At 40.7% G+C, this 14592-nt stretch overlaps 1 protein-coding gene across 2 annotated transcripts in view; it reads left to right on the forward strand.

Annotated features, from left to right (window-relative positions):
• Window positions 1–14592, forward strand: part of LOC119658794 (organic cation transporter protein) — a 126390-nt gene that overhangs the window by 19350 nt on the left and 92448 nt on the right. Inside the window, exon 1 of one of the 2 annotated variants that reach the window (XM_038066512.1) lies at window positions 2717–4492. The exons of the other annotated variant lie outside the window; for it this stretch is intronic. The gene's annotated coding sequence lies outside the window, so the exon portion shown is untranslated. Of the gene's footprint in view, window positions 1–2716; window positions 4493–14592 lie in introns of those variants that run through there. 2 annotated transcript variants of the gene reach the window in all.

Consider the following 14592-nt stretch of genomic DNA (forward strand, 5'->3'; position numbering starts at 1 on the left):
CACCCATTATTTGCCGGTGCTACCCCTTGCGAGAATCGCATTTTCAACCAACACCAACCAATTTGATGACAAATAGTTTAACTGGCTTTGCAGAATCAATATTGTCCTTCTAGACTACCTTGCCTCTCAATGAGTGGAATTAATTTACTCGCTCAACATCAACATTTTTCCTATTCGGTTTTTTTAGGGCTTCAGGGAGTCCTAAGTTCACCATCCACCTGATGGATTCAGGATTGTGATTAACGAACCGCGTTGTAAAATTAGACTTGCGGTTTCGTCCAGGTCAGAGGTAACTCTTCAGACGCTGTCTCACCACTGCCCTAGGAGCAACGTGATCGGAGGTGGTATTTGCTCCCTTATATAAATTCAAAAACATGAAATTTGTATGAATTATATTCAGGGCAAAACCGCCGAATAAAATTCAGGCCTAAAGCCGGCCGAAGCTAGACTCGATTTCGTTTAGAAATTGAGGGAGTCCTAACTCCGCATTCCACTTAATGGGTGACCGGACCAATTGGGAAGAAATTTAGTATCATGATTGTGTTCTATGGACCCCTCAGTATTGGGCAAACACACAAGTTGCAAAATTATACTTGCGATTTGTAATTTGAGTACTTGCCCAAGACTGTGGACTCCACCGACAACAACCGTGATAGTAAGTTGCTTCCCAACTGAACAGCTCCGTCATCAAGTGAATGGTGGACTTAGAACTTCGTCAATTTCTAAACAAAGGGGTGAGGTAGCGTCTGATGAGCAACGGGTAGGTGTAATTTTTTGCCGAATGTAGCTACGGGGGTATCAAATTTCTCGATCAGGACTTTATGTAGGTTTCAGCTCTGACATCAGTTGAGAAAGACAGGACCCATTTTCAGAAACTATCAACCCAAAATATCTGAAAAATAAATTTATTTAGCATCTAAAAATACTTGTGATTTCGATATCTACTCACATTTAATTCAAATATTATAGTATAATATACAGATATTGCACCCTCCACCCTCTACAGATTTTTATGGAAGCACAAATTGCAGTATCGTCGAGCCTCAACGGCTCGTTACCGGCCTTGTCCTTCAGAATGTTCTTCCTCCAAACATCTCTGTCCATTGATCACGGCCTCAAATTTCAAAATCCGAGCAGTGAGATGCTGCCTTCATCAGCAAAATGCCCCGTGCTTTCAGGTTTTTTCTATCTTCTCTTCTCTTGTCGAATGCCCTTTTAGGTGCCTGAGGGTTGTCCATACTTTGAACATGGCCAGCGCATTGCAGCTGTCGAAGTTTTATTATTTTATAGACTTTCTTATCGCAAAATATATGATGCAACTCATGGTTGTATCTGATTCGCCATTAGTCGTCTTCTTATTATCCTTAGGACCCTCCTCTCGAAGGTATTGACCAATTTTTCGGAAGTTTGTGTTAGGGTCCTTGTTTGACATCCATAGCGGAGCATAGGACTTACTATCGATTTGTATACTCGAAGCTTTGTTTTTTGGTGTATTCAGTTAGTTTTCAAGATTGGCAGGATAGAGGAGAAGATAAGATGCACCATGACGTTTATATCGTCTACATATGCGAAGATTTGCCAGGACTTGTAGAGCTGCATGTCTTTTGTATCAATAGGCAACTTTCATATAACCTCTTCCTGACCGAAATTGAACCGCAAAGCCTATCTGTTTGCTTGAACCCGACGTTGTAGAAATATAGCTCATAATATACGGCGATATGTTGTCAACTTTGGTGGAACTCCTGACATCGTTAACATAGTTGCAATTATACAGGTCTCGGAGACTCGCATAAAAGGTTTTGCAAGTTCCAGCTTTTCACAAAGCGATAATCAGTTCGAATGCAAAGTTTCAGCATCCACGCAGCAATACTTTCTTTGAGAGATTTTAGCATTGATGCCTATTTCTAAGTAGGGGAGTTGGGGTCCAAAATGTGCAGACTTAAAATAAGACAGGACGCACACCCAATAGCAATCTTATCGCAAAATTTTTAAAAAAAGTTGCGACATTACGTTCATATAAAGTCTAGACGCCCAAGATGTAGAATTGATAGATTGGAGTTGGAATATCTGCATTTTAATACATTCATTTAATTTATTTTGGAAATTTACTGGAACCCCCGTTACATTTAGCTACAAAATTTCGCACAGTACAAGTCGTAGTATGGGCTAGGAGACTGAAAAGCTCCATAAATAGTACCATAACGAAGTTATAGTAGGTCAAAGCCATGCTTTTCGAATGAATATATTTTACTACAAATTCCATGCATAATTAAATTTTAATCATTCTAGCGGACATTCAAAGTTTAAACGTTTCTAGTGCCTTAGTAGCTTTACTATTTTACAGAGATATGAAAAAAAAACTTTGCTTAATGATGACCAGCTGAAAAAAGCATATCAGATAAACTCGGAAATATCTAGTATCTTATTATTATATTTAACGGTAAATACGTTAAGAATAGCACTGTAAATCAAGCTTTCCAAAAGCTTAAATTCTCTTAAAAAATCTCTCTTAAAATGGCCTTCCTACATTTCATCTAGAACCACCCAATCTAAGCGGTAAACACGTTTGATGTTAGGATAGATACAGCGCCAGCATCAAAGATACCGACCGATAGAAAGCGTTTCTTATCTTAAGATAAACAGTTAGTCCATTTGAAAGTTTAAACACATGTTCGGGGAGCTTTCATTTGGCCCGAGCACATTGTTTTTAGTCAGATACTAGGCACTGGCGGCAACTGAGAACTGGCGCTTGACTAGCACTCGAGCAACACTGAAATATGCATTGTATCCATCAGTTCGCTACCGAAGCTAACTGAACAGAAAGATGTTGAGGCACGAGCGAAGCTGAAGCTCCAATCCCCCAAAATAAGAAACGTATCCCAGCTTCCGACCAGTCGTGGACCATGCGAGTATCCAATCGAGCCAGAATCCCTTCAGTTTGCTTCCGATCGGTCTGTGAATCGTGTATAAAACGTTTGTATCTTTTTTACGGAATTTCAGTTTGTCTCGTGTTCTTGTGGAGTTGGTATGCTTTTCCGGTACTGATAAATCGGGATTTTGGAAACCTTCTAGTGCTTCCTCCAACTTGCTAAGGACGAACTCGTTTCAAGAAGGCTAAGCGGTGCCGACTTCTGTAATTGTTTGCAAATTGTAAGAGTTAAGTGGTTTGTGACAACTTCCTGTCTGAGACACAGGAGGATAATCAATAGAGTGGTTCTGGGTGGCTCTGTAGATTAGGAAGTTAATTTGTTTATCCAAGTGGGACTGGACGACGAAAATAACCTTAGCCTTTCGGCGGTGTAAATTTAAACGGAAAAAGGTCTGCAAACTGTGTTAGTTACTATTAACAAGGAAAAGTTTGGTCCCCAATAGAAATGCTATTGGGTTGGATTGCATTTAAATATAGCAATGTTGAGAGTGGCTTCCCAACGGCCCTGAATCAATAAAAAGGCATATATACGTGGACACTCATTCTGATTACGTAGAACTGCAAGGACACTCAGGTGATGACATTAAGTGCTTTTACCAAGTGCATAGTCGAACATACTCGCATTGAATAACGACTCCCGTGCACTAGAATCAACGTGCCCTACCTGCGGCTATTGTTATCATGAATGAGATATAGATTGATTGATTGGAAGATCCGGCTCCCAGTACCTATGCACACACGGTCTATTATAAAGTGGACGCTTTGTAGAATTACTCTATTGGAAAAACCGCTAAGCCCCAGATGGCTAATGGCCTTTTATTGGATTATTATCGAGTATTCCGAATAGAACCTTTTCAGTCCTTTTAGGAAACCATTGAGAGTGGTTGATGAAAATACTATAAATACGTTTCGATATTGGATCCAACGTGCTTCTACGACTGCACCCATAGCATCACCCGCTAGCCAGTTTGCTGTGCTCAGCCTTCGACCCGTACTTGTGCCATTTATCCCGGAAGCCGGAATTGCTGGAAGAAAGAGGAGATAATTGCAAAATAAGAGAAGCAGGAAAGGGTGCATCTCGGCAACAACAAGACCACCATTCACCCTTGTGCACCACCTGCTCAGTGCTCGTACACAATAGACGTGAAAAGAATGGTCATTGAGTATACCTTCCTGCCAACCGGGAAGCAGGACCGACATTGAAGGTCCGCACATCTCATTCGATGGATGCTTGGATATTGTTGACTTTCATTTAAGTGGAATTAATGGAATGGGTGCAACATCTGATGTACTTTCCCTGCCACCCAGTTCTACGGTTCAGATAACAAAGTGGTTGTTGTGGTCAAAAAAGAAATCTACGTGAATACTTGATGAGAGAAGTGCGTCTGTTGTGCGCGTAGATAGAAATGTGTGATTTTACTATTGAAATATTAGCCTTTGTTGTCGTTGCTAATAGAGAAGTTTAAGATATATCGGCAGCATCCTGATTAGGTCATTCATTTGCAGAAAGAGTTGTCAGAATTGAGTGAAGATCGGTACAACGATTAGCTTTGAAAACGAAGGGTAAGTTTGTCTTTTGTGGATGTAATTTAATAACTCAGTAGGATATGCTTGGATTTGAGATATTTACGTTACAGGAATTTTGTAATTGTATCAAAAATACGGGTGAGCGATGAAGCGCCCATCTTTCTGTAAGTCGGGTCTTGAAGATGTCCCGGCAGTCCCCGACGGTAGAGCGTAAGCTATCGTATAGTGCTACTCTTGTTAAGGACACAGATTGAACAAAATAAGGTTACTTTCCTCTAAATTTGCTTTAGTTCGTCTACAAGTTGTGGTCAGAATCCAAATCTACAGTTCTTTCCAAACTAGGAAGATGTCCTTTAAAATTTATTTAAAATCTGAAATGCAGACATTTACTGAGTCTGAAAGTTTTTAATATTGTTAACCAAAAAGTGGGACTCTAAAACGAACCTCTATCCACTATCGTGAAGTTACTGATGAATCGGGACTTTCTCGTGGCACGTAAGGGTCCATAAATCGTAACTTTAGGACACAACGAACCTATCATTCATACATATAGGTAACCCGTTGGAACTTTCGGCTAAGCACTGTTTCAATTTCGGTCAGGATTTCCTAAGATTGCTGAACACTTTTCAACAGTTCTGGAATAACTACTTACCGTAGATAGCGATTAGCCATAGAAACCTGGGTTTTTCCCCAAAGAGTTATCGATTAGTCAATTCGACTAACATCTTTTCATTGGGTAGTGTCTTAGGTCGACAAGGATTTAGGAATATCTGCACTTTTCCAATGATATAACAATATACAAAACTGAACAGATACGGCAATATGGACCTGTGTTAATAGAAAAATACCCATAAACGTAGCTCCACTTGAACGTTTTATTAAGGCCATTGTTCTCTACCTTAAAATCATCTATTCAACGGACTCCCGCATGTATTGTTGGCATGCTTTTGTGAATCTGAGAACGCCTTTCAGAGACAGAGAGTACACAGATTCGTTGTTGAAAAAACGTCTCCAAGGTATTTTTGCTTTAGGTCTGAAGAGGCCGGCTAGTCGCAAATTAAATGCAAGACCCCTCCTTCTCTTCCTCAATTTTTTCCATATGATAGTTTAAAGAACAGTGTACGTTTTAAAGTTTTGCCTCCTTCTTAAAGAATAGCAAATGTGTCGCTTTAGAGGCTCCGGTTCATGAAAGATCTTTACTTGTTAGTAAGTATTCAAATATCTACATTCGGCTGCATGAACCTTTGCAACTTTCACAGTAGATTTGAGAAGGCATGGCCTGATTCTAATTCCTGGCTCTGGTTCCACTATTGTGTAGCAAAACCTTGAGATAACTTTGAAATGAATAGTGGGGTGCAAAGACATTGATGGCAATGCGAGCGCAGTTGAACTCGAAATGAAAGGAATCCCGAATACCATCTCAAGCAGTTAGCCAATTGTTGGAAGACAACGGTGGGCTAAAAGGATAGGACATTAATATCACAGAATGAATGACAAATTAAAACGGCTGAGACCCTCAAACGACGTAAACTGTAAATGAAAACACTGATAAGTCTAATAACCATTCAGCGTCCTGTACATAAATATTAACACTGAATAAGGATCTATAATTGAAGGCCTAGCATACTTACATTGCAATGCAGAGGACGCAACACCCTCCCATATCTAAGGTAACTTCCCCGCGCTCTCGCAGTGGAAACACATCGCCAGGAGATAATCATTTCTGAAGAAAGACTTGATCAGATCCACCTAATGAATTACCTCTGCTTGATGACAAGGTCGAGACTTTTCACATAAATGCACTTGGGTAGGACATACAATAAGCCAATATCCTGCAGTATGAGACAACATATTCCAAATTTTAAGACAGGTCCTTGTCATAGATAATAGACAGCCAAAGGGTGGAACTAGCACGCTTTTTCTCATCCATCAACCCCATTCTCGAATTTTGAGCTCCTGAAGAAATTGTATAAAAGTATGCGGTCCGCTGCTCTCCAGTATCATTGCTCTGGGAGTAGTTTGATTGTCGATCCAAGATTTGAAAACTCTGATTCGAAGGTCACGTAAGGGAAAAAGACGAATACTGCAGCCAATAAAAGTAAAATACCAAAAACTAAGAAAAGAAAACCTTTGTTGGTCTGTTCACCTAGCTCTCCTCATTTGGATGCTTCAAATGAATACCAGCTTTTACAAAACTCCAATTTCATTCCAACCAATTCATCAATTCGCGCTTCATTCGATACACTGTACCGTAAGAAAACTATTATATCATCCACGTGTGATAGTTCTCTTGCCAGAAGAAGAACTACGATGTGGCATTATCATTGACGATACAAAAGCCAAGTTTCGAAATATTGCAAAAATATTCAATGATGTGCGACAAGACAATAGATTAAACTTTTAGTGCTTGTCCCTAACTCCCCTAAGTACATGTTTTCGCCTTTCGTCCTAGGAGAGATTTCAGAACGTTAAAATAAATGAGCGAAAGCAAAAAAAGAATGAATTCCTATGCTAGCAGTTCGACTATTGATCATCATCATCATCAACGGCGCAACAACCGGTATCCGGTCTAGGCCTGCCTTAATAAGGAACTCCAAACATCCCGGTTTTGCGCCGAGGTCCACCAATTCGATATCCCTAAAAGCTGTCTGGTGTCCTGACCCACGCCATCGCTCCATCTTAGGCAGGGTCTGCCTCGTCTTCTTTTTCTACCATAGATATTGCCCGACTATTCGATTATTGATGGGGACGAAAAATCGAAGGCGAAAACCTACAGCCTTAAGATTCGCAGCAATCTTCAGGCTATTTCAGTTTTCTTCGTCTGCTGAAGAGAAACTAGAACTCGATGGTCTCCACCGAACCGGAAAGAACTCCTCAAAACGCCACTCAGCTACTTTAACATCACTTTCTCCTATTTACTTATTTCTACCCCTCAACTACTCCTACTCCAACAACGGCCCTGAACAAATTTCCATAAGTCAGTTGATTCGCCGGTTCATCGTCCGCAGTTTTCGGCCCAGACTTCGAATCCTCAATTTTTCTTCAGCTGGGACCATAACAAAAGCTCTATAAGTTGAACGGAGCCATCCTACCCTAAACTGGTCTCATTACGAATAGAAAATCCCCAGTATCATTTATATTCCATGTCTTTCCCCTTAGTCAGAAACAAACGTTGCAAATGAATTTAATAATATGTAAATCTAGGCTGTCGTAGGGAAGGTCGCGGTTCAAATCTCACTTGCGCAATGGGGTTTGTATCGTGACTTGACGATGAGTACTTGACGCAAATCGGGCTATAATCACGGCGAACGCAATATTGACCACATTGCCTCTTACAGGGTACTGTAATCGTGTAGTGTACCGTTAGGGTCTTGAAAGAAGTGCTCTAACCCAATCCAAGGATTGTGGCCCCTATGTGAAAACAGCCACAACAGGGTTAATGATCATTTTCAAAATATTAAAAATAGGCAATATTAAAACTTGGAAATATTTAAATGAATTTTAAGGTTTTAGGGAAAGTTAAAAGTTGGTCAAGCTTTCTACCTAAAATTATAAAGAAGAATGATCATGTTCAAATTGATATTTTAAAATAAGCGAATGTCCGGATAAGAAGTAGGAACCCAGAGAAAAATGTGCGCTTCGCTGAGGCCTAGAATTATCATCACCAACGGCGCAACAACCGGTATCCGGTCTAGGCCGTTTTATAAGGGCTGTTTAAAGTCACCTGGATGTTGAGATTAGCGCCAACAACTTTCATTGGTTTTCTCCTCTGAATTTTCAGGTTTTGATGATAGTGTTCCCTGTTTGTGTTAACTGAGACTCATTATATTTTTGTTGATCGCTTGATTATGTCCTCGAAGGTTAGCTGGTAGAAGCCAAAGCAAACCTTCTACCCTCGGGTTTCATATACCTTCAGATTAAGGTCGTCGTCAAGACAAGGCTTATTCCATGTCCTCCTGCCCTCCTTTTCAGCTGACAATGCTCCATCCATCTGAAATATCTACATCCCTGCATTCGGACCACAACTTTGTTCTATTTGCTCACTTGCCTAACTTTACCAATCCGTAGAATGGCGCTATCCAATGATGTGACAAGCGATATTATTGCCCGCGACTAATCCTGTTTTGCATAGGTTATGGTAGCTGTCAGTGAACTGAGGCCCCGACTGAACATTTTTGTACTGCTTCACAATTAGCTTTGCCTCTAAATCCCCAGTAAGGACCACTGTTATTTTAGATGGACAAGTTGTATTCTTACTGATCGAACCGATTCGGGACAGACACTACGCGGGCTGCTTTAAGAAGGTATGACGCACTACAAAAATATTCCTTCAAGTTGAAAAAGATTTGCCGAATGGGCTGTAAATAATCTTGCAAAACAAGCCCTTTAGGGGCTCTTAGGAGGAAATAAGGAAACTACACGAACACTACTTCATCACATTAGACCAGGTTGTGACAAAGGCCGAAAAATGATATTCCGATTCCCAGGGAAGGGAATATCTACAATTTTTATGAACAAAACGCTTCAGTTGTTTCATTTTAATTTTTAAAGTTTGGTTATCTCAATTTCACCCCCAACGTATAAACGTTTTACCCTGAAGCCAATTAGATATGCACATCCTAATATGATAGGGAACATTCCTACCCTCAAAACAAGAAAAAAAAGATCTCATTTAAATTTAATCTAAATCACCAGCCACGGTAATTCATCTTCTCAACGAAAAAAGTGGTACAATTGTTTGTAAATGCCAAAGTGCAAAGTGAAATAGGCCATGGTACCGTTTCAGATTAACTTCTATCAACTGCTCATATATTTCCCGAGCCATTCTCTCCACCTTTAATATTTCCCATTTAATTTTCACAAATCGAGGTTATTGCTCGCGAAAGGGACTCAACTTCAAAGGAAGTCCTCGGCACTGAATTGGAAATTTGCCAGTCTACAGAGAAAGGAGCTTTTCTCTGATTTCCTCCAGAGGAACTCACACTTCGCGTATAAACTTTGCATAAATTTCCACTGGCAGTAGAGACTCGTCCGAAGGACTACCGGCTTTATCGTATCCACATATGCTATGTACGTATACCCTTGAATGGATACGCTTAGGATACATTTCAATAAGTCATTTCCACTAGGACATCACATCGCTGCAATGTATAGGCATGAAAACGAGCCTCCCAATGGTGCAGGCAAAAAGTATCAACTGGTATTGGGATGGAGCCGATAGGAAAGCAAAATAACATTCAGGGACCTGCCTCACATCATACTGTGTCGTACGCACCAGTTACAGTGACACACAGTCGGCGTAATAAAATGAAAGGAAGAATCCGAAAGAGGTTGGAATTTCGCATAATATCGACCAATTCAATGTCCTGTTTGAATCGCATTCTCCCCAGTTTCGTTGGGGGTTTTCTTCTCCGTTCGCTAGGCAGAACAAGGCTCGGATTTTCATATCCTTGTTTTCTGTTTTGCTACGCTACACAATCCAGTAAACAACAAAGTGAATGTTGTGCTTGTAGGTATTCGTCCTTATGCTGAGAATGAATGGCGTTTCGCCTGCCTTTGCCTCTAACAATTGCTTTTGCTTTTGTGCTTATACAGCATCAATAATAAAATAACAGTTTTTGGTATTTCTCGGATTGTTATCGGAAATTGTAACGTAGTAGACTTTAATATAACGTGTTTATCGGGAAAACGCAGATGTACTGGTTTTCCAATGAAAGGGTCATGATGTTGTTGGGATTGGGGGTAATTTTCTTGAAAGAGATGCGAATCGATGAATTCAAGTGAAAGAAATGCTAGGCAATGGGTCTGCTCCTGATTTGTGGGGACAAAAAAGATGCATGGAGTATGTTTTATTCAGTTCTAGGGTGAATAAAAAAAGGAACTGCAGTCATAATATTTTACCCATCTTTTTCAAAAATGTTCATCCTTTAAAATCTTTAGATAAAGTCAGAATTCGTGTAAACAGATGGAGATGGGAGAAACTCAAGAAAACCTTTAGCAATCAAACTTACATAGTTTTAGTTATGATACTCCTACGTTGACTTGAAAATCACAGAAAAGTCGCAGGAGATGAACCCCTTGGTGGATAAACTACCACGACATCCTCCTCATCAGAAATGTTGGGGATAAAACACCCGAAGAAGAAATAAGAATGGGATGTATGATATAATATTTTGGGGTCTAGATTTAATGCAAGAGCATCAGCCTGAATTTTTTTTTCAGGGTTCTTGGTTAGGTAGCTTCTGAAAATAAGTGCTGTCTCACTCAGTTTCTACATGTTGATCCCTTGCTCCCATATTTTGCAATTAACGTCGAAACTAAACTCTGCTAATTGAGACCTTTCATTTGATACCCCACACGAGTATAGTAGGAGAACCAAATTTTTCATCCCTTTTGCATTTACAAAGCGCCCCCTTAAACTTCGTGTAAATTTATGTTATTCATTGTATACGAGGGATTTCATAGTGCTCATACATCCTCCAAATTTTACTTCAATCGAAGTAACCGTTTTGCAGCAAAGGTAGTTTAACAGACAGTGCAATATGCGCTTCTCAGCCTTAATATCTTGTCCTTAGTGAATGGAACTTCCAGGTCTAAACGAACGTGGGAGTTTCTGACGTACCAATGAGCTGCAGTGAAGGTTTTTATATTTTCGACTGTAGTCTTAGTAGAATTTCGAGGGTAGGTAGATGAAGATTGAAAAGATAGAAGCAGAAAGAAGGTTGTGGGATTATTGTGTGTGTGGAAAACAAAACTTTACTGAGATTGGTTCATTGTCTATGTGTTTTTTTCCATCATTGTCAGAAGGTGGAAAGGTTCGAAACCTACTGCTGGCTCCTGTCATGCAGTTACGTGAGACCTGCTCACTAAAACCATGTCCTATTCCTTCCACTCTCTCTGCGGGATTACTCTAAAGCATTGCACCACGGACTGGATCAGTCCTTAATTGGGGCTCGTTGTGGCTTTCTCTCTTTCTTTTTTTCTTCGGAGTTGTTCCTACCTAAGTTGTCGATGAATAGTTCCCAACACCTTTTCGACTTGTTTCCAAGTCTCCATTGACTTCGGCATGAACTCCGCAATATTTTCAAGTGTCAGTCGCCTACCGTCAACAGCGACCAATCTTGTCTGTTACGCGGTAAACTTGGGCCAATCAAATATAACATGTTTCACGTTTTCAGCTATATTAACGCAGCAGTGCGGTGAAGCATCGTGCCCAAATTGATGTAAATATGCACCATAACCTCCATGTTCAACCAAAAACTGTGCTAGCTCGCAATTTAAGTCTCCGCGACTTCATCAAATCCATCTTCGAATGTCTGGAATAATGCGTCCAGTGACCAGCTTGTGACTCTTTCCAGTTCTTTTGACATTGCGCGATAGATTCCCACCGCTATGAAATGCGCTAGATTCCGCGGTTGCATACGTTTTATCGTAGAGATGCCAGTTTCAGTTCGCCATGATGTCTATTGGGAGCATCCCTGGTGAAACACATGCTTCTTCCTCATATGAACACAGAAGTGGGACCTGTTGATAGAGCTTAAAGCGGGTGAAGATGGAGGTGAAGACTTACGAAAGAAAATCGAAGTGTGACTAAATGATACAGTGGTCAAAATGAGTAAGGACTCGGTAGTGAGCGAGTGCAAGGACCTGGACGAAGTTATCATATAGTCCGAGATCTGTGAAGCCAAGGAATCTCAATGGAAGCTCCAATCAGCGGGCGAAACTAATGTCTTACAACTAAGGAGAGCATACGGTGGCACAAAGATAGTGTCTTTCTATCTAGACAACGGAAAACGCGATTGCAGCAGACAAAATACGTACTGAATACGTGAACAGAGTTTAACACATAAGTGTTTTAAATGCTGGCACTTCGGTCACATAACGATGGCTTGCAGTTCCTCGCAAGATAGAGCCATCAGACTCATCAGATGCTGTCTCTGCCCAGGGATCAGTTGAAATTTTCCATTGCTCCCCGCAGGGAATAGTTCCTGGACAGGATAGAAGCCAGTAGGAGGTAGGAGTTTGAGAAGTATCCTGTTGACTGAACATGCGGAAGATGCAAATAAGTCTTGTGCGCGAAAGTTAGCACAAGTGCACGCAAGTGGAAGATAGAACACTTAGTTTTGTACGTCGTCAATACTGTTCTTCCGTAGACCCCGTCGACTGAAAACGTTAACGTATTGGGTGATGGGATCAAGCTAGTCTAAGCTTAAAGGTGACGGACGTAATAATTTCCCCCGATCTCTCAGCGGCTTCCAGCTTTGGGCGTGTTTTGAATCAGAGCACTTTATGTGCTGTGGCTGCAGGGTATTCATCGCCCCACAATTGGTATCTACGCTCATGTAGACGATCGCTCTTAGACTCTGTACAGTCGGAAGCCCCGAACACTTCAGGACCATCATGATTGAAAGTCTATTTCATGCAAGGTTTACTATCCAGTTTAGAAAGAAGTCGTGATTGATATGGAGAATGTGACAGATCATGGTGCGGGCAGGTATCTAACCATATAATTTCCACGGTAAGTATTGCTATCAGGAACCAAACCTGCATCAATTCTGGGCGCAAACGACAATTGGTCCGAGGATTAATCTCTGAGTGCTTCCCGGAAATTTACCCAATACTGACTTCCCCGAGCTGGTAATATTCCCAGCACCAATCACCAGCATCACCTCCTAATAATGCAGTTCGAAGGTGGAAATTGCTCAGGAGGGTTGATTTGCATCCAATATCAAAATCGGTCTGTCGTCAAGCATCCTTTCGATCCATTACACTTTAAACCTCAGAAATACACTGTGGCACACGGTTAGGTGACAGCGAAAACCTGGTGCGAATCGTAAAAGGTTGCGGTGGTGGTAGTCTGGTATTCGATAATGATTGGGCGGTAAAAATTTCTCTTTTTGAAATATTTGTTAAACTATGAAAAGTAAGGAGAAGCAGTTCGATATGGTGGCCCTATGCCGTCTTATGAATATGACGTGTGAGAAACTGGAGTGTCCAAAGGACCATACCTAGATTCCCGAACACCCAGCCTCTCATCAACAATTGTGGTATTCAGATCTTATAGCATCTTGCACTAGGCGTGTTGCAACGTGTTGGTTAGAAGGAAGGAGTGGCAGTAGATAGGTCACACAAAAGAAGGCAATTCCTTTTCTGTTGATGCTATCTAGAAATACTCATCCCCAAAAGGGGTTAAACAGCTTGAACAGTCCAGGAGGGTTATAAGTTTTTGGACAAGTAGTGGAGAGAGTTGCAGAATATTACTAGAAACCGGATTGCTTTCGGTTAACTGAAGATCAGGGTCGTAGAAAACAAATCTGAGTGCAAATTGAAAATTACGCGGAAAAGCCAGTCCCGGGATGAAACTTGTGTGAGCCTCCCCTTCTCCGTGAAACCTTCCGCCCTGGCCTGATGAAGTTACTGCTAAACTTCGATTTTCGTGCAATGTTTTATCAATAATAAAAAAATCTCTAAAGTGTCTTTTTGCTCTGATAAAAGGAGATGAAGTTGGATATTTCTACCGAATCAGTTTACTTTGGCTTTCCAGCTTCTTCACCTTCTACGAAACAGGTTCCTATTCTGTCGAAATCGATGCGAGCATCAATATCAGAATACCAGAAGGTATCTCACTTGTTGGCTAATTTTTCAACTTGTTAATCGAAACAGAAATCTCTTCAAAATTCTGACCTAAACTTAGAAGGTGAAACTTAAGACTGAATTTCAAATCGAAGGTCATTCGTAAACTTGTTCTTAAACTATAAAACGAAATATTCCGAAACAACAGCAACAAAACTGAGGGTTGAATCTGAGTTGATTCTGTGATTCTGTACTGATAACACGTTTGGAATAAAGCCGAAAGTAACCTCCTAGCAGACAACATTCTGGAGGAGGCATTTAGATACATCAAATATCTATAGTGAAACAATTTGTTGGGAGATCTTTAAAGCAACTGTCTGAGAAAACGAGTTTTTTGATAACGCAATTTCAGTCCCAGGAATTTCCCTGCTAACGTATTGAGTCATATATCATTTGCGTGAAACCGTTTTGTTTTCATTGAGATTTATTTAATGCTCTCAGCTCCTCCGCCAACAATAATTAATTTTGCAACTTTTCACGATAATTGCCTTTAGCAGTTTCAG

Source organism: Hermetia illucens, chromosome 6 (genome assembly GCF_905115235.1).
Source record: "Hermetia illucens chromosome 6, iHerIll2.2.curated.20191125, whole genome shotgun sequence".
Taxonomy (NCBI): domain Eukaryota; kingdom Metazoa; phylum Arthropoda; class Insecta; order Diptera; family Stratiomyidae; genus Hermetia; species Hermetia illucens.